At 41.9% G+C, this 25929-nt stretch overlaps 1 long non-coding RNA gene and 1 pseudogene across 1 annotated transcript in view; both read left to right on the top strand.

Moving 5' to 3' along the window:
• The window catches only part of LOC132492652 (uncharacterized), a 406999-nt gene that overhangs the window by 137102 nt on the left and 243968 nt on the right, over positions 1 to 25929 (top strand). The window lies entirely within an intron of this gene.
• On the top strand, positions 1488 to 13598 carry LOC132492339 (spermatogenesis-associated protein 31D1-like; annotated as a pseudogene).

The raw sequence follows: 25929 nt of genomic DNA, 5'->3' as shown, positions 1-25929 counted from the left end.
AGATGAAATGAGTGAAAGTTTGGGGCACAAATTAAGTACCCACCAAATCTTATATTATTTGTTATATTCCATTTCCTTCCTGTCGTTCCCTCACCCCCTGAGGGGATAAAAGTGATCCAAACTACATTAACTCTTTAGGGTAGCCCTGTGACCTGCTAAAGGCAGTTCTGTCATAGGTCAGTTTTGCACTGCATATGTACATCTGGCAAACAATTGTTGTGTTTTTATGAAAAAGAGGTAAACTCCTAAAATACAGGTGATGGATTTTTAAAATGATAGCAGGTTTGTGGGGCACTGCTGGAGACAATGCACATTTGTGTCCATGTCCCAGACCGCCTACACCTGCTCCTCTGCAGTATCACAGCTGTTTATTAGACTAAGCTGGGGTCACCAAAGAATATTGAAGTTACATTCAGCTTATTTTATTGCAGAAGGCATGAAGGCACATGCTGTATTTCCATTGGGTTTTCACAAAAATGCATTACTATCTCAATGGTTTGTGAAGTTCACTTGGGCAAAAATTGCAGATTTCGAGGTAGTACTGCATAAACTTTGGTGTTTGTTGAGTCCTTGTCTTCATACTGGAAAGAAGAAAGTCCTATATTGAGTGACTAAATTATGTGCAGACACCAAGAGAAAACACACACATGCACACACACGAAAGAAAGGATTAAGGAAAAAAGAAATAAACCTGCTCTGGCCTCAGTTTCCAATTTGTAAAATGAGAAAGCCAGACTAGAAGGTTCTCCAAGGTCACTTCCAGCTCTGAGTTTTAGCAGACATCTCAAATTCTGTGCATTTATTAGCCCTTTGTGAGATTAAAAACACAGGTTGTTCTCCAGCAAAACTTTAATTGCAGAGCTTTAATTAGAAAAAAATCAAAATACTCTTTCAGATTATGCTTTTTTTAGTTTTAATTGTGTTTTTATTGTTTCCATATTATTTTAAAAGAGAGATGAAAGCTGCAGTTTGACAAATTGCTACATCCGTCTGCTTGCCGTACAACTGCCCTAGCAAGTTAACTTAAAACAACTTTCTAAAATGTACTTTTAATGAGAAACTTAGACCCTTGAAATTTGTATAAAACATTTTTTTCCTTCAGACTTCTTATAGGGCTGTAGAGTTTCCATACCTCAGTGCCAAGAGCATGGCAGAGGAATTTCGCTCAGCTTAGTAATTACCTTGTGTTACTCTAGCTCAAAGTTGTTTTTCTCTTAATGGCTTAAGAGAGCCATTCAAATGCTTTGATTCTAGTAATACAAGTTTTAATGGGCAAGGCAGGTGAATGCCCATGTAATGTTTAGCCTATTAAACTGGCCATATCCAAAGCTTATGCAGAGTAAATTCTTACTAGGGACTCTGAATAAGGGCAGATCAACGTGGACAAAAGCTTGAGAAAATAAGAGAGCTAAAGTAAGTCTGGGAATGTCCTTCCTCTCTCCAACTAAGATCCCGATTATAGTGGACATTTATTTTTGCCTTCTTTCATGGCGAGGGGGAAAGAGCTCCCCAAAGTCTCCCTGTGTGCTTCCAGAATGTTGATTCACCCGCAGGCTTCACAGTGGACCATGTATATGAGACCACGGTTTCTCAGACTATCTGTGGTGAAGGACCAGTTTGCTTCATCTCCCACACCCCCATCCACTGTGGACTGGTACTTGTATAAAATATAGTAAAAATGAATCACTGGAAAAATGACACACGAACTATGACATACAAAATATAAGCCTCAGTTTTTATTATTAAATTTAATGACTCTCTCAAATTGCAGTACAAGTTTCTAACCATCCTCAGTTTCTATACTTTTTTTAAAAACATCTTTATTGGAGTATAATTGCTTTACAATGGTGTGTTAGTTTCTGCTGTATAACAAAGTGAATCAGCTATACATATACATATATCCCCATATCTCCTCCCTCTGGCATCTCCCTCCCACCCTCCCTATCCCAACCCTCTAGGTGGCCGCAAAGCACCGAGCTGATCTCCCTGTGCTATGCGGCTGTTTCCCACTAGCTATCTATTGTACATTTGGTGGTGTATATATGTCCATGCCACTCTCTCACTTCATTCCAGCTTACCCTTCCCCCTCCCCGTGTCCTCAAGTCCATTCTCTGTGTCTTTATTCCTGTCCTGCCCCTAGGTTCTTCAGAACCACTTTTGTTTGTTTAGATTCCGTATCTATGTGTTAGCATATGGTATTTGTTTTTCTCTTTCTGACTTACTTCACTCCATATGACAGACTCTAGGTCCACCCACCTCACTACAAAGAACTCAATTTCGTTTATTTTTATGGCTGATTGTCTAAACTTATCTTGTTGTAGATGGTAACAAAAATGTGGAAACAGGCATTGGTCCACAGACCACACTTTGAGTAGCACTGACCTAGACTAGGCCAGTAGTATTCTCTGGTTCCCAGTAATTATTTCATGGGTGTTCTTATGACCTGAGCTGGTCCCAGTCACTTGAATGTTGGGACTTTGGTTGAGAAAATGGGACAACAATTCTGTTTTTCCTGGCTGGATGCCACCTTGGGACTATAAGAGAAGTGGCTTGAGAATGAGTCAACACCAAGAAAGCAGAACCAAGAGGTAGCAAGTCAGAAACTGAATCTGCTCCTGTGTTATAGAGAAATAGAAGCCAGTAAATTAAAAATTTTGCTCAAGCTAGAATTCATTAGGTTTTCTATCATCTGCAAGAGAAAGAGTCCTATGTGATATAATTTGCATGTTTCCCCCTAACTCTCAGTCACCTTGCCAGTCATCTTTCCAAAACAGAGATCTGGGAATGCCATTCTTCTGGTTATGAAAACCTTAGCTTCTCACTCCCTTGGTCCAGAGTTGAGGCTTCTTAAACTATCATTCAAAGTCATTCACAGTTGAGTCCCCTTCTTTCTCAGCCTAATTTTTTTTGCTACTCTCATCCTCAGACACATGGCCAATGCTTTAGTGTGACCACACATACACTTTTATATATGTTATAGGTTTGCTCATGTTCACTTTAGCTGGATTGCACTTTCTCTTCCCACACCGTCCTCTGATTTTCTAAGATTAGGAACTTGAGAACATAAGGTGTTCATTACTTTTAAATGTTAAGCATTATGCATCACCATCATTCTTGCTGACTCAAGGGCTAATTTTGAGAGTGTTGGCAGGAGGGCAAATTGATGCACCCAGACATTTGACAAACACTGCATTTAGACTCCAAAGCTTTCATTTCATAGGGAGTCTGATATGGTTATATTACCAAAATCTCAGAAAACAACAAACTTAGACAAAGTGTGACTTTAAGTTATTGCAAAAATGAATAAGAAATGAAAACATATGTCTGCAGCAAAATGTGTACACAGATGTTCATAGCAGCTTTATTCATAATAGCTGAAAGTGGAAACAAACCAAATGTTCATCAGCTGATCAGTGTATAAACAAAATGTGGTATATCCATAAAATGAAGTATTACTTGCCATGAAAAGAAGTGAAGTGCTGATACATGTAACAACATGGACTAACCTTGAAAACATTATGCTAAGTGAAAGAAGCCAGATATAAAAGGCCACATATTGTATAATTCCATTTATATGAATGTCTGGAATTGACAAATCTATAGAGAAAGTCGATTCGTGGTAAGCTAGGGCTGGGGAGAGTGATGAGATTGAAGGGTGAAGGCTAGGGGGAACAGAGTTTCTTTTCTAGAGTGATGAAAATATTCCCAAATTGATTGTAGTGATGGATGCACAACATTGTGAATATACTAAAAGTCATTGAACTGTACACTTTTAATGGGTGAATTATATGGTATGTGAATTATGCCTCAACAGTGTGTTTTTTTAAGAAAAAGAGTTTATAGGAGCTTTATTCATAGGTGCCAAAACTGGGAAGCAACAAGATGTCTAAGGTGAATGGATAAATCAATTGTGGTACATCCAGACAACTGAATAGTATTTATTCAGCACTGAAAAAATGAGCTATTAAGCCATGAAAATACATGCAGGAACCTTAAATGCATATCACTAAGTGAAAGAAGCCAATCTGAAAAGGCTACCTACACACTGTATCATTTCAACTATATGACATTCTGGAAAAGGCAAAACACTGGAGACAGTAAAAAGATTGGTGGTTGCCAGGGGTTAGGGTGGAGGATGTAGTGGAGAGGCAGAGCACAGAGGATTTCCAGGGCAGCGAAACTACTCTGTGTGATACTACAATGGTGGAGACATGTCACTATACACTTGTCTAACTCACGTAAACTATGGGCTCTGGGTGATAATGATGTGTCCATGTAGGTATGATTGTAACAAATGTCCCACTCTGGTGTTGCATTTTTTTTTTAATTTCCTTCCTCCCTCCTTCCCTCCCTCTCTCCCTTCTTTCTTTTCCTTTCCTTTCCTTCCTTTCTGCTGTGTTGGGTCTTCTTTGCTGCATGCAGGCTTTCTCTAGTTGCAGTGAGCGGGGGCTACCCTTCGTTGCGGTGCATGGGCTTCTCATTGCAGTGGCTTCTCTTGTTGCAGAGCACGGGCTCTAGGTGTGAGGGCTCCAGTAGTTATGGCTTGCGGGCTCAGTAGTTGTGGCTCACAGGCTCTAGAGCACTGCCTCAGTAGTTGTGGTGCACAGGCTTAGCTGCTCCGTGGCATGTAGGGTCTTCTTGGTCCAGGGATCGAACCCATGTCCCCTGCATTGGCAGGCGTAACCACTGCACCACCAGGGAAGTCCTGGTGCTGGATGTTGATAGTGGGAGAGGTTGTGGGAGGGGTGTTTGGGGGGGTTAGATGGCATATGGGAGCTCTGTGTTTTCTGCTCAGTTTTGCTGTGAACCTTAAACTGCTCTAAAAATTGAAGTGTAAAGAAAGAAGCAAAGGAGGGTGAGGAGGAAGGGGGTGAGGAACAGGAAGAGGGCCAGGGCAAGGACGGAGAGGAGGAGGAGCTGACCTCACAAGGCCCATCTCAGTTGGCACCACGTCTGAAATTTTCCCTGCCTCTCTCTCGTCTCCCTCCTGGCGGAAGAATTCATTGCTCTTTCATCTGTATTTTCATTGTGTTCTTATTCCTACTTCTTTTATAGTTCATATCACTTTATTATACTTGTTTGCAGGCCTTACTTACTGAACTATGACCTGCCTGAGGGCAGAGGCAATGCCTTATTTTCTTGATATTTCTACTAGAAATACTACATGGTAGAGTTCAATGAAAGTGTGGTGTGTGTATGAACGAAGAACATCTTAAAGCGGCAGTGTTCAGTTCAGTTTTAAAGGATTCTACTCTAGACTACTCTGTTGTTCTTCAGGCTTCTGGTAACCTAAAAGAAGCTCCCTCTACGTGGCTCATCCCTGGGACCGTGGCCAGGGTGTGAGCGAGAGCACTGAGGACATGTGACCATCCTAGACGAACGACTTATCCCTACTGAGTCTCCTCCAACAGGCAGCGTACTATTCTAGTAGAGCTTTTGGAAACTACTCTTTCTTGGGGATCATCTAACCATGTGCAGCCTGCAATGTGGGACCAGACTTCTGTGTAGTGACGAAGGTCAACTGGGAAGATGTCACTGGGCGGAGAGGAGACGCTCTCACTCTGCTGAAAGCCACCACTGCCACCTCAGGAGGGCCGCCTGAAATGCTCTGCTGAGAGCTTTAGTACAAGGCTTTGGGGTCAGATATATGTAAAATGTGTGACGTGTGCTCCTGGGAGGGAAGACATTTTAAGCTTTTATTATTCATTTATACCTTACTGAGAATCATATGTAATAGAGTTCTTGAAAGTAGGTTTTAAGAGGGCAATAGAGAAAACTTATCAAGACACTGGTGCTAAGAATGAAAAGGAAAAGGTACCTAAGAGGTGATAGGATGCCAAAAATAGCTTTTCTTTACTTCCCAAATTTGGCCTCATTTAATGGATAAAGTGAATATTCTCAATCACAGAACCACTTTAATTTTAGTACCAGGGCATACTTTTTAAGAAGTCACTTATTTATATTGTTTAAAATAGTAGCATTGAGAATGTGGGGAATTTAGTAGGCAGGGCTCTACTACTTACTTGCTGAACCATCTAAGGAAGTTTCTTCCCGTCTCTGAACTTCAGTTTTATTTACTGATAAAATGGGCACAATAATACCTGTACTGTTTACATCACAGGATGTTTGTGAAAATCCACTGAGATCGCTGAAAGCAAAATGTTTTATAAATTAGACAAATAAATTTATAATTTATAATTGATGTTAGTCTAGGAAGGATAAGTGCTGTGAACTTCTGCTACTAAATACCAATGGAGTTTATTTGTGGTTGGTACAAAAAAAAAAAAAAAGCAAAGAAAAGTGCTGTACATCTAGTCCTTTGTTTCTTTCAATTTTGAAGGAGCTCTACCAGGTTCTGAAAAGGAATCTTATTAACATTTTGGGAAAAGCCTTTTTATTGAAACTTCTTGTAAGTTTTACATGCAAGGCACACACATGTATGTAAGGATATCTAGCCAACATGTGCCCTGTTAAAAGAGAAAAGCTCTTCTGTAACCATCTTCTCCAAGGATCGTTAATTTGTATCAGAAAATTGGAGAGGCATGCAGGGATACCTTCCTAAGGAGCATAAAATGTCTGAGCAGTTATCACCCATAGCATCTGTCCCTTCTCTGATCTATTCCAGAGATCACTTGCCAATTCACAAATGCCATGGAGGACCTCTCCTGTGCGGTTATGTAACTCTTGACCTGTGCAGGGCTTGCCCCTAAAACTGCACCATGAGGTCCTTAAGGACAGAGCCTGCGACTTACAGGTACTTGTGTCTCCTAGTTTCCAGCAGGAAATATTTATTAAATGAAAACTTGGCTGAGGCTGCATATCAAGGTCAGGAGGAAGTGGTGCCTCTTGGCAGATTTTATCCTCAGGGTAGGTTACCTGTTCCTGCATAATTGAAAGAAGACTCTGTGGGTTTGAAGGCTGTCTAACCCTTTCACAGGAGATCAAGTAACTGTGCTAGGCCATGGGTGTCAAATAAAGGGCATCACAGTTTAAGAAAGACATGAGAAATTAGGAGACAGTTCAGAGAACAGCTATCATGAAGATAAAGAGTTTAGAAAGGAAGATGTAGGAAGAGGGGAGGGAAATACTGGGATTATTTAAACCTGACAAGAGGAGCCTGAAAAAAAGCATGGCAGGTAGTTGATTTTCAAACATTTATGGGGATGATTATGTAGAGCAGAGCTTCTCAACCTTTGTGGCAAGGCACACTTAAGACAAGATGATATTTACAGGGCCCACAAGGATAATCAGGTAAGGCTGCTCAAGACTCGATTCTTCTCTAAGGCTTTGACATTCCTGGGTCCCACCGTGCCACCAGAGGACTTAGCACAGCCTTTGGGTAGTGTTATGGACAGAATATTTGTGTCCTACCAAACTCATATGTTGAAACCCTAAGGCCAATATGATATCATAGTATTAGGAGATGGGGCCTTTGGGAGGTGATTAGGTCACAACAGTGGAGCCTTCATGAATGGAATTAATGCTCTTATAGAAGAGACCTCACAGAGCTCTCTCACCCACTTTTTCTGCAGGGTTGCTGGGAGAAGACAGCTGTTGATGAACCAGGAAGTAGGTCTCACCAGACACAGAATCTGCTGTTGCCTTTATTTCGGACTTCCCAGCCTCCAGAACTATGAGAAATAAGTGTTTGTTGTTTAAGCACCCAGTCTATGGTGTTTTGTTACGGCAGCCCAAACTGACTAGGACAGGGATTTGTGCACATGTTAGAAAATTGATGTCCCCTAGTCAGGGACTGTCTGTATTTTAGGTAGAGTAGGAAGAAGTAGGGTCAAAACAAAAGATGGAAGATTGGAATAAAATGAGAAAACACTTTATTCTTAGATTTGAAAATACCAGATTGGTTTGTCAAAGGGTGTGTGTGTGTGTGTGTGTGTGTGTGTGTGTAGCATGTCCTAAAAGTCTTTATGCAGTTTAAGCTTCACTAACTTCAGAAAAATAAGTGCTACAGACTTATCCTCAAGATCTCGTGAAAGTTTATTTACATTTATTTTATAGTAACTTTAGTTTTGTGAATGTTGAATAATGAATTATTCATTTTAATTATTTGAGTCAGCCCCTCTGACTGAAGATGGTAACGGCTGACTGCAACAAAAAGCAAAATTCCCTATTCAACATTCACAAAGCTGGATAAAAGAACTTTTAAGTTCTTTATAACTGGGTTTGCATAGTGAAAAGATTCTATAGGAAAGATGGATTTAAGGACATATATGATCCTGAGTATAAATGTGTGGGTACAAGCAAAAATTCCAGACAGTATTTCAGACACTTAAGGCAGTGGAATTGGTGAGACCCAAGTCAAGTTTCTATCAAACAGTAGAGGGGACCCAGGTAGTATCTGGGTTACAGATGGGACAAGCAGAAAATTTCATTACCGTAAATATATGAAACCATGAAAGGATGGAGTTGGAAAATAGGATGGCAGGGTAGGGCAGAGGGACCTGGAAGGCCCAGCAGGGGCGGAAGGGGTTGCTGGACTGGTGGGTGGGGGAGGGGCTGTGGACACACCCTCTCCATGTTGTCCCCTCCCCCACACTCAGAAACCCTTTGTGACTCTTCAGTGCTCTGTGATGCAGGCCTGGGACTGCTCAATAACTTCAGTAACTTCAAGCAGCCTTGTGATTCAGAAAACGGAATTCAGAAAATGGAACGCTCTCTCATTTTTGAACAGCTTACTGACCCATGTCCGAGCTGTGACTCAACATCCTTGGATAGTGACCAAAACCTCGTCGTCCTGTGCGGGTTGGGGTTGCTTCTTCTGTTCCTGTGGTACCTGGTACGCTTGCCATTTTCATCTATCTTTAGTAAAACCAAAGACATCCGAAAGGTAAGCAACCCTGGGTGAACCCCCAATGGAGATTCTTTATTGTTGTTTCCATTTCTATTCCCACATTTTAAAATGAGTTTGGTTGGCTCAGAGAGACACCTAAGATGGGATATTCAAGGAGAAGAGAGAACATCACCCTCCTAGGGGAAGAAGCCAGGCAGGGCTAGGGGTTCAGGGGGGACCAAGGCTTGCAGTTGAAGCCCATGGCCCATCTGAGTGTTTGGAGGACTCCAGGATAAAATCCCAAACAGTAATTCTGTGGCCCTGGGTTGGGTTATTTAGAGAGTTTGGGATCTCTGCAGGAGAACAGAGTTCCCCATTGCTTGATCATGCCTCACATTCTCACGTCAGGCATCACTCGACAAAGCCTTCCTTTGTGCTGGGCTGATCAGAGCAGCAATGCTGAGTCTCTGACCATAGGCTGGAGCCTGAGCTCCAGGATACAGGGTCCTATCTGAGGGACATGGACGTGACTGTTGGCCTCAGATGCTATGCCCTCCTTGGGCAGATGACTTCTGACTGAGAATATCAAGTGTGGACCTCATAGTCGAAAGTCCTTCTTTGAGTTTGTCAAAGAAGAAAAAAATTGAAAGCATTTTAAACCTTTAAAATTGATAAAAAGAAGGAACATAAAGTTCTGTTAATTAAAATAGAGTCATATTATTCATGGATAATGAATATCTGAGTTTCCTAGAGAAGAGTGAGAGAAATGAGCCCCAGCCCTTCATTCTTTTCTTTTGTTCTCAGCATCAGGGCAGAGCCAAGAGGAGAAGGAAAGGTGGAACACCAAAAGGTAAGGTTCTGCCTATCCCACCTGAACTCTCCAAGGGTGACCCTTCCTGCCTTTTCCATGAGATCCAAGGTCCCTGATCTCTGAGGATGTCAACTGCTAGGTACAGTTTCTCTCAGAGACCAGAGTTCTCAGAGGAGAGGCTTGTGGGAAGGCAGTCAGAGCCTGAGACACTTCTCAGATTCCCTGCTCTGCTCATCGCTGGGCATGAAGCAGTGACGGACCTGGGCAATGGGTGTTTCCCAACAGGTGGCCAGGTGAGATGTCAAGAGTCAGAACTTCTGTGTCCTGACTTTGTAAAAGTCCTTTGACTTCCTGGATGATCAGATCCCTCTCTAAGGCCACACTGATCTCTGGGCTTCACATGGTGGTTTTGAGCATCACATGAGATAAAATGCATGTGAAAGTACTTTACAAGAAGCAACATACACATGTTAATATCACTGACCATTTGACCTCATCTACTAATTCTTGGGTCGTTCAGAGTCTAATATCCCAAGGGTTTCCCATAAGGAAACTCCTTTATTATACCTATGCTTCTACCTTCATTACATATAACCCACTCTCCTGGTTTCTCAGGTTGGAGATGTCACCAGACAGAAACAGAGGAGAAAACGCAGCTGATTTCTATTCTGAAAAGGTGACTCTTTCCCCTTCTTTCCTGATCCCCCCTTAGCATGTTCTATGCAATTCCAGGGATTCAGTGCAACCTGCTGTAGTCATGGCAGGGGGTAGCATAGGAATGAGTATGGGATGAAGGCCTTGAGGTGAGGGCTACTGAGCATGTTGTGAACTCATGGATGTGGAGCAATGTGAAGGGGCAGCAGGCTTCCAGTGACCCCACCCCTGCCAGGCCAGCAGGTCCCCCTTTCCTTGTTCTGGTCCTGGTTGCACCTTTGTACTTCCTGTCTTCTGCAGCACCCTGGGCCGGCACAATGACATCACCCGCTTGCGTCAACTCTTATGTCCAGACCCCTTCTGTGAGGTGTGTAATAATGCAACTGCTGAGGTCAGTCGGCTGCTACTCCCAGAGGCCCTGGAAGATTCTACTTCCTCTGTGTCCCCGTTGGCTTCCACAGCTTCTGTGACTGAGTCATCGTTTACTCTGTCCCCTGCCTTCTCAACAGTCCCTCCAAGGGACCTAACACCAGCCTCTCATCTTGAGCCTACCACACTGCCCACCTCCGTTCTCTCCCCTAACCCAATGACCCCCTTAGTTGACTCTTTTTCACCCTCCCCATTGGGTCATTCTCTGGCACCAGAGCCTTTTCCTTCCTTGGATTCTAAATTCCCTGTGGACTACTCCCCACCCCAACCCCTTGCCTTTCCCCGTCTCCTACCACATGACACTCAGACAGCAGGTCCTGTTCTCCCACGAGAGGCCACTTTGTCTCCGGATACCGTTTTCTCTCTTGACCCCACACTTTCCCAAGATATCAACCCCTTATCAGATTTGTCCCAGGCAATGAATCACCCCGATTCTTTTGCTTGTCATCATGCACCACCAGCTCTGTCTGTTTCACCACAGCCAGACTGCACTTTATCTGTCACTCAATCTAAATCAATTGCCATCTTACTGAAGCCTGTTCCTGAGAACTCACTTCCAGAAAGCCCTGGTGTAATGTGCCAGCTAGAGGAAGATGTGGGGAAAGATCTGGGACACAGCCTAGAGAATGGCCCAAAAGATCACCTGTTGAATGACCCAAAGAGCTCTTCAGGTAAGGATCTGGGGTATGACTCTGAGAAAGACCTAAACAGTCAGATGGTGAGTCTCTCAGAGAAAAATTCAAGGGTGTCAGCAAAGAGCCTAAGTTGGAGACAACTTGAAAATGTCCTAAAAGTACATTTGAGCAAGAAGTTGGAGGACATACATGAGGGTCGGCTCCCTGAGACTGTGCGTAATTCATGGCATGCTATCAAGCAAACATTGCTTCTTTCTGTGAAATCCCACACCCAAACAAAACAGAGAAGATTGCCATCATCAGTGGGTGAGGCATACCCCCGAATACCTTCCAGGACCTGACTTTTGTTGATTCCAGTCCACAACAGATGCTGGAAGCCCATATTAAAAGGTTTCATATGAGGATGTTGTGGGCCCTTCCCCGCAAGGTCCTTGAATCCATACAGATCTTTAAATTGAAAGATGCTTCATGCCAGTCCTTGTCTCATGCCAACTTGCCCTCCTCAACCAATGTGATTTCTGAGGCAGACTCCAAATCTGGGAGCTTCAAGTCCTTGAGAGGAAGCTCTGCATCTCTCCATGGAGACAAAGTGGGAACAACAAATTCAGCCCCTGACCTGGATCGTTCTCTCCCTGCCACCTCACCTGTGGGCAAAGGAGGACAGAGGGTCCTGAGACAACCACGCTCTGATGTCAACCGTGGGCTGGCAGAGGGTGTTCAGAGAATTAAGGATGCCAGACAGACTCGTCTGCCTGTCTCCCTCTGCATCACAGGGAAAGCAGGTCATAGACAGACTCAACTAGCCAAAAGATATCCCCAAAAGCTGCTTGCAAAGCAAGCTGGGGCCAGATATGAGCCGAAGCGTAAGAGTGTGAGTTCCAGTGATAAAGGAGAAATGCAACAGGGCAAAAAGGTGGAGAAGCCAGAACCTGTTTCAATGCCCAGATGGTCTAGGGAGGTATTCACGGCTGAGGAGCTTGATACTCTTCAATTAAAAACTAGTGACATGTTGGCAACTAGCAAGCCAGGGAGCTCCCAAATGATAAATGTGAATGAGAATAAAGTAGAAACTACCGTGACCACTGGAAGCCCCCCACCCAAATTACCAGTTCCCCAAGATCCTAAATCATTAGACCTTAAAGAACAACTGTTCAGTGAGTTGAACTTTAAACTGGAGAACAGGGAGCATAGCCAGGCTCAAGGCCAACCCACTGACACATCCCTTGCTTCAGATAACTTGACTTACGAGGCCTCACTGACTCATGCCCAGGGTGTCTCAGGTGGGGACATGGGAGCTTCCCAGGTGCTGCATGTCCATTTGGAGGACAGAGGAATCAGGATGGAGCAGCAGCAGGAACCTTGGGTCCCTAAGCATGCCTTAAGGAGGTGCCAGGATAAGAATTTCCCACCAACTGCAAAGAGAGTGAGCCCTCTGGAGCCCAAGGCAGAAGAGCTTGATCGAGGGGATAAAGGGTTCGGGACATCCCAACTTAGGAGGAAGAGTTTCCCTACTCAGGAGATGGTACTAGAGAAGACACTTGCGAGCAAGTCTTCCCAGATCCTATCACAGAAGGGACAGCCTCTTCCTGAAGGCCATATCAGAAGAAGAATGAAGCACTTCTTGCAATGGCTTTTTTCTGGGATAAAATACAAAAGGCAAGAAGATGCCCAGGAAAAGGGCAGCCCCATATCAACTGTGCAGAACAGAGGCCTAGTTAAAAGTAGAGCTGCCTTTACTGGGACAACTGAAGCTCAGAAAATCGCGACAGGCATCAGGAAGTTCCTAGATGAGAAACCGGGGTGTCAGTATGCAGTGGATGTCACCTACTCTCAAGAGCCCCTTCCTTCCCCAGTGCAGTTTAGGGAAACTCAGCAAAAGGCGCAAGTGCAGGTCTGGACAGAGCCTGTCCAGGGGCATCCTTTCAACCACAGGGCTCCCTCCTGTAAACTGACAAATATCAAGTCCTGCCATCAAGAAGCTATCTTTGCTGGCCAGAGTTATCCTCCAAGTAGTACAAGACAGATCAGAGATAAGAAGAGACACCGCCAGAAAGTTGTGGCATTCAAGGACCAGCGACTGTGTCACAAACATCCCCCACCAGTGTCCCACAGGGAGCCTGTGCCCCATCCAAGCCCCACCCGCAGGCGTCAAGCTGGCCAGGCACCCACCACTGCGCTCAGCACTGCTGAAGGCCCTGTGTTCAGACATCTGTCTCTACTGTCTAGACAGAAAACACTGCCCCAGAATTTCCAGGGATGAAGACTTCCGATCCAGAAATAACTCCTTCCTTGTAGAGATTATTGATTCTCCCCAATAAATATTTATCTAATAATAGTGTATCTTTTCTGTGTACTGTGTACTGTGCTGGGGGCATGGGTTTTGGGTAACTCAGGGTTTATGTGTAAGGGAAAGGAAGGAGATAGTTCAGCTCTTACTGATTGCTTCCTTTGGCTTTGGCTAAAAGGTGACCAGTCCTCTGGAGTTCTTGCTGAGAAATAGATATTGTGCCCCTTCCACCCCCGCCACCCCACCCCCGCCCCGCCCCAAAGCCAATTTCCTCCCTGATGAAATTTGAGGAGATGGGCTTTGTCTTCTGCTGCTTAGCTTAGCCTTAATGAAAATGTATAGCAGCCCACATCTCCCCCCTCCCTGAATGTTTTATATCCTTTAGAGAAGTAGGGGAGATAGGTCTTTTATACCTGAGGAGCATTAGGTACAGGTATACTTTCTGAAAATAATGCTGAAGAAGAAACAACAGCTTAATCATTATTTAGAACTCAGTGACCAGAGGTTCCTAGAGGGGGCTGAACCCTGAATGGCACTATTTGGGCGGAGGTGCTGCTCTATTGGACCCTGGGCTACTTGCCGTAGGGTCCAGGAACAGCACAGCAGCTGCTTAAGAATCTGTTATGTGGGTCATGTTAATGTATCGGGAGAGCATACTTTAAACTTGACATGGAGGTTTCCTTACTAGAAAGGCACCCTGGGGAAGTGGTTCCCCTCCCGGGGTATTTTTTCAGGCTGCTCAGTTGATGACTGGTTTTTTTTTTGCAGAGGAAAAGCACCACTCAGCTGTCAGTGGTAGGAATGTTGACCAGGCAGCCACCTACCTCCCAGGGTAAAATACAGCTGAGAGTAAGCAAAAGATGTCTTAAAGTGAGTGGGAAAGAAAGAAAAAGTGAAGGGAAAGAATGTCCTTACTGGTGGAACAAAGTTCATGCCTCATCATTCCCATATTCTGACCCTGTCCTGCTCCCCCATTCCTCAATCTGATCCAAGCACCATGTCCTTGAGGCTGACCAGAGAACTGCACGGCACACTGATGCCTTATATCAAAAAGGCATGGGGGTGTCTTTGAGTACTAAAAGAGTATCTCCAAGGATGTCATCAAGATGGCATCCCCCTCTTTGGGGAAGGTGATCATGGTGTTTTCCTTCCATCTATGCTTGATGGGAATATACAAGATATTGCCTGTAGTGTGTACAGTTCACCAACCAAGATGAAGGTGCCACCACTGATATTAATAGCCTTGGTGGAGCCGTGGTACACCTCCCCAGGATACCTGCAGCTCCGGAACCAGAGGTGAGTCCTAGACTATGCACTGGGGTATCAGACATTTGGGGGCCTACCATGGACCTCCTTTTTTTGGCCAAGGCTGCACACATACCCACCCTTACAATGAGGACTAGAGGGAAGGCAACTCTACTTGTACAGACTGGGACTCAAAAATAGGGTGAGTATCCTAGAGAGCACCTGAGGTAGTTTTTCCAGAAAGACTTATGGATACTGGGTGTTAAAACAAAAAAACAAAAATAGATGTCCACTACAGCCTTCTCTCACTACTTTTATTTTCTTATCCAGAGTTATGACATTGATCCTACAATATCTGAAGCTTATGGTCACACAGAGAAGGCAGATTCCGTGGAGCCCCCGGGAGAGGGACAAAAGGTGGGCGGGGGCCCAGGGTGGGGAACATGAAGAGGTGAGGAGTGGTGGAGGGCTCTAACCTCCATGTGGATAGACCTATCAGTAACCCAGCTTCCCTGTTCCTACATCATCTCATTTTTACTTCCATTCCAGTGCAGTCACTGCCACACTGTAGAGCTTATTACCAGGAACACTTCTGCCATCTGGAATAATACAGTCTGACATTCCACCCTTTGGCCTCATCCTCCATCCTCCCAGCTTATATACTACTTGTTAATTTTTCAACTTTAGGTCGTTTTTCCACTTACTCTTCCTCTATCCACCAAGCTCTTGTTTTCTTTTTCTCTCTCTCCAAGGTAGGCTTGGTGGTCTATCAGGTAAGCAACATTTAAAAAGCTCCACTACAAATAGGTCCCATCCAATCACCTTTAATCCTTCCCGTCTGGCAAAATCCCCTATCTCTGCCTTTTCCAGAAATACCTTCCCATAAGTAGCTGATGACTATTGGATTAAATCTCACAATCAAGTCTACTGATGCCATGATAAAGTCAGCCCTCATGCTACCTGGAAATAATGCAGCCATTCCACAAATTCTTATTCCATGCTTACTAACATGTGAACAAAACAAATGGAACTTAGGTCACTGTTTCCTTAGTCCATTTTCTCTCCAGTGCTACTCAAATCTATTTCAAATCTCCTTCACTTTTCTCAAACTTAGGCCATCTCCACTTGCTCAGCAGATGTGCCAAACCACCATTCACAGAGGAACTAGAAATCATGAGATGGGAAATTTTCATCAAAATCCTTGAAAAAAAAAATTTCCTATTCCTCCTTTCCTTCTTCCTTCCTGTTATATGGAAAGAAGTTTCTTTCCCAACGTCAAAGGAATTACACTTCCTGAAATTTCCTTATTGAGAGATAGCTAAACTCTAGTCTTGATGGACTGATCACCCTGGCCAGGTATCCTTTTGCTCCCTCCCTCTCCTTATGAGTCACTCTACATCTTTTATTATTTTTAAAGCTTTTTAGTAAAAAATGTTTAAACATGCACGAAAGCAGACAGAACAATGTAACCTCCCATACACCCCTCACCCAGCTTTCACAGTTATCATTTGACATGTGTGATACATCCCATCTTTTACACTATGATTAAAGTGTAAAAGCCCATTTAAACATCTTGTCATCTATCTCTTAAGACATATGCTATGTGCCCATGTCAGAGCTCTCACATTTCTTTGATACTTATCACCTGTGGTACACAGTTATTCACAACAGATGTACACAGCATTGGTGACAAAAAAGCATTGTGCTTTAGAGGCTCTGGCAATCAGTTCTGCTCTGCCTTTTAGTCAACCCCAAGGAGTCATTTGAATGAATTCCTCCCTCAACCCCATATAAGAAGTAATCTTACAGGTCAAATTCAGTGCACAATATTGCTTTCCCTTAATCACACAGTAACTATAACATGCAGAGAGAATAGAAGTAGTAAACTGTGCATGTTGATAAAGACTTGACATTACTATATGTGTTTTCAAATATTTACAAGAAAATATTTTTCCTGTCACATAGTTAAAATGAGCTATTGTGTTCCGAGTTAAACACAGTAGATAAAACACACTTGTTTATCTTCTCTCTTTCCCCAAATGCCATTAAAAGCAAGAGTAGATGAAAAAAAAAGTAAGAGTTGGTGAAAAGAGGTTCAACATCTCTAGCCATCAGGGAAATGAAAACCAAAGCCACTATGATCTAACACTTCACACACACAAGAATGACTAGAAACACAAAGTCAGATTAAAACAAGTGTTGGCGAGAATGCGGAGAAACTGGAACCCTGATACACTGCTTGTGGGAATGAAAAATGGTGCAGCTGTTTTGGAAAACAGTCTGGCAGCGCTTCAAAATGTTAAACATAGAATTACTATGTGACCCAGCAACTCCACTTCTAGGTATATCCTCAAGAGAAATGAAAACATATGTCCACACAAAAACTTGTAAACAAATGTTCATAGCAGTATTATTCATAAGAGTTAAAAGGCAGAAACAACCCAAATGTCCATCAACTGATGAATGGGTAAATAAAATATGGTATATCCATGCAGTGTAATATTTTTGGCATTAAAAAGCACTGATACATGCTACAACATGGCTGAACCTTGAAAACATGCTAAGTGAAAGAAGCCAGTCACAAATAACCACGTATGACTCCATTCATGTGAAATATTCAGAATAGGGAAGCCAAGAGAGGACAGAAAGTAGATTAATGGTTGCTTAGAGCTGGGAGATGAAGGGTGGCGGGTAATAGCTAAAGGTTACGGGGTTCTTTCTGAGGTCATGAAAATGTTTTTAAAATTGTGATGCACATATCTGTGAGTATACTAAAAATCCTGGAATTACACACTTTAAATGAGTAAATTGTATGGTATGTGAACTATATCTCAATGAAACTATTCAAACAAAGGATTTAAAAAGAATAAGTGCTTAAGGATGACTAGAAGGAGAGAGGATACAACAAAAGATGTCAACACATTTTTGGAAGATGGAAATCTGGTGGAGGAATGGTAACTGGCGAGCAGAGCAGACGAAGTGCTGGCAAACCAATTCACACCACAATACGCCAGAAGACGGATGACCTGGTGGCACCAGATCAGAAAAATTAGGGGTTCCATGCTGTAAACACGTTGATTTTTTTCCTTCTTTTTTTTTGTATTGTGTTTAATTTAAAAACATTTGTTGGTTGGGAGGGTGTGGTGCTCTTCTTCAGCATTTTGTAAAATCCTGTTGAAATGTGCAGAGGGTCCCAGGTTTCTTGCCTGGGACAGAATGTGAGATAACTTTTGAAGCTGGCATTACACATTTCTGGGGTTTGGGTATGGTGATGGTGGTAGCTGCAAGAATCAAAGGCAGAAATCCCAAAGTTTAGGTAAAATCCAGGACAGCAGCCAATGGTCCATTTTTAAAATGTATTTATTTGAAAATAACTATACTTGTGGAAAAGATGCATGGATGGTAAAAACTATGTACCCTTTATCCAGACTTACCTACTAACATTTTGACCCATTTGAGATCTCTCTCCTCTCTCTGTCTCCTTCCCTTCCTGCCTCCACTCTCTCTATATATGAATACGTGCACACACACACATATATGAAAAATATGCATACATTTCTGAATATTTGAAAATACATTTCATGCACCATGCACCTTCTCCTTGAATATTTCATTGTGTATTTAAGAAAAAGAAGATTCTCTTACATACAGTACAGTTAGTTTTCCCCTTCAGTAAATTTAACAATGACATAAAACTTTTAACTAATCTCCCATTCATATTCCATTTTTGTCAATTTATTGAGTAATGTCCTTTGTGGCTTTTTTTCAAAACCTCCATTACAGGATTCAGAATCACAGACTGCATTTAGTTGTCATGTGTTTTTAGTCTCCTTTAATCTGGATCAGTGTTTCTCAGTCTTTCTTTTTTTATGACAAGGCTACTTTTTGAAGAATATATTTGATGTGTCATTTTTATGACCCCTTCTATCCTGGAAATTCTTTTGGTGGAGCTTATATTGCTCAGACTTTAGAGGATGTTTTTACAGTTGTGAATCCTAGGGACCTCAGGGACAGTCAGGACCAAACTTTCTATAAAAAAAAAAAACAATACCAGAGATACAAAGATATGTGGAGGGGTTTTTCTGAACAGATACACCTCCTGCAGTCAAGGGAGGAAGGTATGTGAGATGGAGTGGGCTTGAAATGGACCCTCCTTTTGGGTACAGACAACAGTGGAGCTGTGGATGCAGGAGAAGACAGGTAAAGAAAGGAGCTGTCATTACTAGTATCCTCCTCATAGGGGAGGGAGAGAATTAGGTATCTGGGGTCAAGACTGATTCATCAGACTCAATGAGGGAATACAGGCAAGCAAAGTAAGGAAATGACACAGCTTAATTTCAGCAGTTTATAATCTAAATAATGAAGGCACAAGGGCTACAACTATTAAATGACTAGCACGGGGAGATGAAATAAATACATATACACATCAACAAAAATGACATCATTGTTTAAAAAGGTATGGAGATGCCAACAGGAATTTTGGTGGCAAGTAAGAAAGTAGATGGGGAAAAAAATCATAAAACTTTTCATAGAAGAAGTAACCATGAGTGTGATTCAAAAAAGCTAAAACGTATTGCTAAATATTGTGCTCATTAGAAGTTATGTTAAAGAGAAGCCCACTCCTTAAATCAGGGTGTGGTTGATCCTTCGGGTTGTGTTCTGTAAAATGAAGAAAAAAATTTTAAATGTTTTGAGAGGGATTTTTCAGAAGAGGGAGCAAGCAGCAGGATGAGACACTGTATGGCTGGAGGAGGCTAGATTTGAGAACCTTAGGGGGCTAAATAGCCTAAGAGGGATTTTAGGAAAAAAAGAACTACTAAAGCTTTTTAAGTTGTTTGCCATAGGTTCATGGGTGTGCCATGCCCTTGTTTCCCTTTTTGTCATGCTTCCTGTTCACTGGTACAGGCTACTCTGCACTCTTACACTTTTTGGTGAATGTGAATTCTTTTGAGGAGATAAGGGGGCGTATATTTCTTCTGACTACGTTTCTGGCTTCATACAGGTGAGAACACATTATGTATGAGGGGAAGCTGTAGTTGAAGGCTTGGAGGTAAAAATCCCTCGGCATAGAAGAGTTTTAAATATTATGTGGGGTCCAAAGGTAGATCACCAAGCAGTAAAAGGGTCTCAGGTAATATCTGGGTAACGTGTGGAATAAATAGAAATTTTCACTAAGGTAAATATATGGTATGTAAATGTGTGGGTTGGAAGGTGGGTTAGAGGTATCTAAAGGGCCCTGGAGGGATGGATAGATCTGCTGGGTTGGATGGTGGGGGAAGGATTGTGGGTTTCTCTCTCTTGTGTTGTCCCCTCCCCCACCCTCAAGAACCTTTGGTGTTTACGCTTAACCTCTGTAATGTGGGCGTAGAACTCTAGTCTAGAATGTGCACTTTCAATGCCCAGATGCTTGAGGCAGCAATGCACTTCTCATGATCTGGACCATCTTCTTTGTCTGAGGAGCCTTACTGCACCATGGCTGAGCTCCAGCTCAACTTCCTAGGTTTTCCCATCCTTGCGTTTGTGTATTGGGTGGGGTTCCTTCTTCTGGCACTGTGCTACCTAAGGAGGAATTCATGTTTCCCAATATTTTGGAAACAGGGAGAAATCGATCAGGTCAGCAAACCAGAGTCCCTCAAAGATATTAAATCTTTTCAAATAGATGCATTCAATGGTATCAGTTTCCCTCTAAGTACTGCTTTTTCTGCAGCTCACACATTTTGACAAGTTGTATTTTAATTTTCATTTAGTTTAAAATATTTTTTCTCTTGATATTTCTTCCTTGACCCATGTTTTAGTAGCATGTTGTTTACTCTCCAAACATTTTGGCATTTCCAGCTATTTTTCTGTAATTGATTTCTAGTTTAAGTCCATTATGGTCTGAAAATATACTTTGTATGATTTCTATTTTATATTTGTTAAGGTGTGTTTTGTGGCCCAAAATGTGGTTTATTTTGGTCAGTGCTCCATGTGTGCTTGAGAAGAATGCATATTCTGTTGTTGGATGAAGTATTCTACAAATGTCAATTAGATCAAGTTGATTGATGGTGCTGTTTAGGTCAACTATATCCTTACTGATTTTCCGCCTGCTGAACCTGTCCATTTCTCATAGAGGGGTGTTGAAGTCTCCAAAAATAACAGTGGATTCACCTAATTCTCCTTGCAGTTGGACCAGTTTTTGCCTCACATATTTTGACAGTCTGTTGTTAGATTGTACACGATAAGGATTCTTGTGTCTTCTTGGAGAGTTGACCCCTTTGTTGTTATGTACTGCCCCGCTTTATCCCTCATAACTTTCCTTGTTCTGAAGCCTGCTTTGTCTGAAATTAATATAGTTCCTCCTGCTTTCTTTCATCAGTGTTACCATGGTACAGTTTTCTCTTTCCCTTTACTTTTAATCATCTGTGTCTTTATATTTAAAGTGGGTGTTTTGTAGACAACAAATAATTGGATCTTGTTTTATCCACTGACAGTCTGTCTTTTAATTGGTGAATTTAGAACACTTACATTTAGTGACTTTTTTTATATAGTTGGATTAATATCTGCCATATCTGTAACTGTTTAGTATTTATTATGTGTATTCTTTTTTTCTTCTTCTCTTTTTCTGCCTTTTCTGATTTTTAACAAGCACTTTATATGATTCCATTTCTCTCTTCTCTTAGCATGTCAAGTATTCTTCTTTAAAAAATATTTTCATGGTTGCCCATGAATTTGTAATATACATTTACAACTAATCTAAGGCCACTTTTATATAGAACATTATACCACTTCATAGGTAGTGCAGGTTCCATTATAACAGAGTTCCCAATTCCTCCCTCCTGTCCCTTGTAACACTGATGTCATTTATTTCACTTATCCATGTACTATAATCACCCAATACACTATCATTAGTATTATTAGGTCAACCGAGAATAAGAAAAATAAAAGTTTTGTTTTACCTTCATTTATTCCTTCTTTTCCCTTCCTTTATGTAGAGCTGAGTTGTCCTTTTCCTTCTCCTTGAAGAACTTTTTAAACATTTATTCCAGGGCAAATCTGCTGCTGATGAGTATCTCAGTTTTTGTTTGAGAAAGTTTTTATTTCTCCTTCACTTTTGAAGGATAATTTCACTAGACACAAAGTTCTAGGGTGATTTTTTTTTCTTGCAACACTTTAAATATTTCACTCAATTCTCTTCTTGCTTGCATGGTTTGTGATAAGTCCATAATTCTTATCCTTGTTCCTTTAGAGGTAGGATATTACTTTCTTCTGTATTCTTTCAAGATTTTATCTTTCAGCTTCCTACAGTTTTAATAAAATATGTCCAGGTATAGACGTTCTTCTTATTTATATGCTTGGTGTTCTCTGAGCTCCCACAATCTATGGTTAATCCGTCATTAATTTTGGAAAATCCTGGGCTGTTATTTCTTCAAATATTTCTTATTCTCTCTTCTTTCTTCTCCTTTTGGTATTTCAATTACATGTATATTACACATTTTGAAACTGTCTCACAGTTCTTGGATATTCTGAGTTAAAGGTTTTTTAAAAAATTCTTTTTCTCCTTGCATTTCAGTTTGCAAAGTTTCTACTGACAAACTCACTTACTCTTTCAAACTCACTTACTCTTTCCCTGGCCATAGGCAATATACAGATGAGCCAATTAAAAGCATTCTTCATTTCTGTTATAGTGTTTTTGGTTTCCAACATTTCCTTTTGATTCTTTCTTAGAGTTTCCCTCTCTCTGCTTATTGCTCATCTGTTCTTGCATGTTTCTGCTTTTTCCATTAGAGCCCTTAACATGAAACGATGGTTATTTTGGATTCCATGTATGACAATTCAAAAATCTCTGTCATATCTGAATGTGGATCTGATTCTTGCTTTATCTATTCAGACTGTTTTTTCTTGCCTTTTTATCATACCTTGTAATTTTTTGTTGAAAAGCCAGACATAATGTATTGGGTAATAGGAACTGAAGTAAATAGACCTTAGTGTGAAGTTTTATGTTAATCCAGGTAGGTGCTGGTTTTGTTTAATATTTACTGTAGCTGTATATGTCAGAGACTTCAATTTCCTATAGTGTCCTTGTTTTAATCTCCCTTGGTGTCTTCAGATTTCCCTAAGTCTCCTCCTTATATAGAGCCTATGCCTTGCAGCTCTTTTGGCTATGATCCTCTGTTACCATACTGGAGCCCTGTTGATGTGGTAGTAAGGTGCTGGGGGGGAGGGGATATGATTAAATCTGTCGTTTAGTGGTCCTGTGTCCCTGGGTTATTCACAGATGTTTCTAACACTTTTCTCTCTTTCTTTCTTTTCAGTTTTTAGAAGAGATAAGAAAGCTAGAGGGAACTGGAGTTGGATAACTTCCCTTCTCCCATGTGGGATAAGTCTCTGGTAGTCTTTTCCTCTGCGGAGTAAGCTTCTGTTATGGAGAACATTCAGGGGATATTTCAGAATGTTTTCAAAACTGTTACTTTTCTTCCCATTCCCACACTCCTCCACCAGAAACATCAGAATTTTTCATGGCTCTTCACTGTGAGAACCTGGTGGGGTTCCCATAGGCGAAACCCATGAATAGGTGGAGGCCCCCCTAAGATAATGACCCTAGGAGTTTCTCGCTCTCATGTTAGCCCATGTGCATCCTCTAGCAATTTGTCAAAGTGTCCTTTTAAGTGTTCCTATCAATTTATGGCTCCAGTGGCCTCTGCTTGAGGTAAGCTGACCTCAACTGTGATTCTCTGCATTCACCCTCTATGAAGATTTTGGAGTGATTTGCCCTGTGATCTTAATTCTCTAATGCTACAAGAAAAGTCACTGACTTTCAATTGGTTCAGATTTTGCTTCTTCTAAAGACTGGGGTAATGACTCTCAAGCTCTTTAAGTGTTGGAGCTGGAACCAAAAGTTGCCTCTCAAAGAATGATTCTTTATTTTCTTGTTCCCCTGCTCACATTTCTCAGTGAGATTGGTTGGGTCAGAGAGACACCTAAGATAGGAAGTTCAAGGAGAGGATAGAACATCATAGGCCAGGCAGGGCCAGTAGTTCTGGGGGGACTAAGGCTTCCAGTTGAAGCCCCTGGCCCATCTGAGTGTTTGGAGATTGCAGGATAAAATCCCAAGCATAACTTTGCGGCCCTGGGTTGGGTTATTTAGAGAGTTTGGGATTTCTGCAGGAGAACAGAGTTCCCATTGCTTGATCATGCCTCACGTTCTCACGTCAGGCCTCATTCGACAGAGCCTTCCTTTACGCTGGGCTGATCAGAGCAGCAATGCTGAGCCTCTGAGAGCCTCTGAGCAGAGCCTGGAGCCTGAGCTCCAGGATACAGGGTCCTATCTGAGGGACATGGACGTGACTGTTGGCCTCAGATGCTAGGCCCTCCTTGGGCAGATGACTTCTGACTGAGAATATCAAGTGTGGACCTCATAGATAAAAGTCCTTCTTTGAGTTTGTCAAAGAAGAAAAAAATCGAAAGCATTTTAAACCTTTAAAATTGATAAAAGGAAGGAACATAAAGTTCTATTGGTTCCGGAAGATCCCACATACCGCGGAGCAACTAAGCCCGTGTGCTGCAACTACTGAGCCTGTGCTCTAGAGCCCGTGCACCACAACTACTGAAGCCCGTGCACCTAGAGCCCATGCTCCGCAATGAGAAGCCACAGCGATGAGAAGCCCGCACACTGCAACAAAGAGTAGCCCCCACTCTCCGCAACTAGAGAAAGCTCGTGTGCAGCAACAAAGATCCAACACAGAGCCAAAAAGAATAAATAAATAAAATTTTTTAAAAAAGTAAGCAGTTATGAGCTGCTATAAACCTACTGTTTCTTTACTTGATTTAAATGAATTTAATTCTTTAAATAATTGAGCAGGCAGAGAATTTAGACTCAGCCATTATTAGAGGTACCTTATACAACCAAAGTGGTATAAAAACTCTGTAACATGAAAGTGTTGTGGAGGTCCTTCTGGTCTTCTGAGACTGGGACACCTGTACCTTTATGTCCCATTTATAAATGTTCCTGTATAATGTTTGGGATGCTGAAATATTTGATGAGATAGATACACCATGCCTATTACATGTCTTCCCTATATCTCTCTCAACTACATCCCTCTAATGAGTTGGTGCAGCTGCAAAGCTCTATCCAGTAACAAGGTAGTGTCAGGCAGTGCTTTTTGTACTCACTGGCTTTTAATCCTCCAACTGCCTTGTAATCTCCTCCTTCACACCTTGATGCTTAGAAATGGCATATTTCCTGAGGAAGAGGTTTCTAGGGAGTCCTGGATACTTGCTTGAAATGGGGACAGGAGGATGGAGGAACAGAAGGGAAGATATAGGGAAGATGAACAGATTTTTTTATATAAATTTTTCTGCCATAAAAACTATAGGTACCAAGCAAAGCAATCAGGGAAATTTATATTCATGCATTAATTTACCACTTACAACGATGAGTAGATAGTGAACATTAGGTAGATTAAGGAAGTATCTAGGAGGTAAAATGGATAAGATTGATAATGGATAGGATATAGTGGCTGATGCGAGAGGTTGAACTCAAGGATTATTGTTAGGTGCCTGGTTTATACAACTGGGTGAATGGTGTCACTACACACTAAGACAAATGAAAATGAAGGAGGAGAGATTCGGCAGTTTAGGGAGACCATGAGTATTTAGCTTTATGTATATTTTAAATGAACAGATTTAGATGTTAAATAGGCAACTGGATTTACAGAATTCAGATTAGAGGTCTCAGGTACACAAATGTCCAAACTTTATGGAGTTGGTAACTGAAGCTGTGTGTTTCTGTGAGATCATATTATGAGTTCTAGAGTGAGGGGACATAATGGCCTAGAACTGAATTTTGAAGAGTTTCAACATTTCATGTCTGAGGAGAAGGGTACGCACCTGCAAAGAAGATAGAGAATGAACTGCCGCAGAGATTAGAGGAAAACCAGAGGAGTTTTTGGGTCAAGGAAAATCAAGTCTCAAAGACAGAAGCAAATCCTACCTACAGGTCAAGTAACTAGGAGATAAAATTTTCACATCGCATCCATGGATTTGGAAATAACTTATGAAGTACCTTTTTATTGGAGTAATAAAAGATGGATTCTATTGGGAG

Source organism: Mesoplodon densirostris, chromosome 6 (assembly GCF_025265405.1).
Source record: "Mesoplodon densirostris isolate mMesDen1 chromosome 6, mMesDen1 primary haplotype, whole genome shotgun sequence".
Taxonomy (NCBI): Eukaryota; Metazoa; Chordata; class Mammalia; order Artiodactyla; family Ziphiidae; genus Mesoplodon; species Mesoplodon densirostris.
This window is presented reverse-complemented; position numbering and strand designations above follow the sequence as displayed.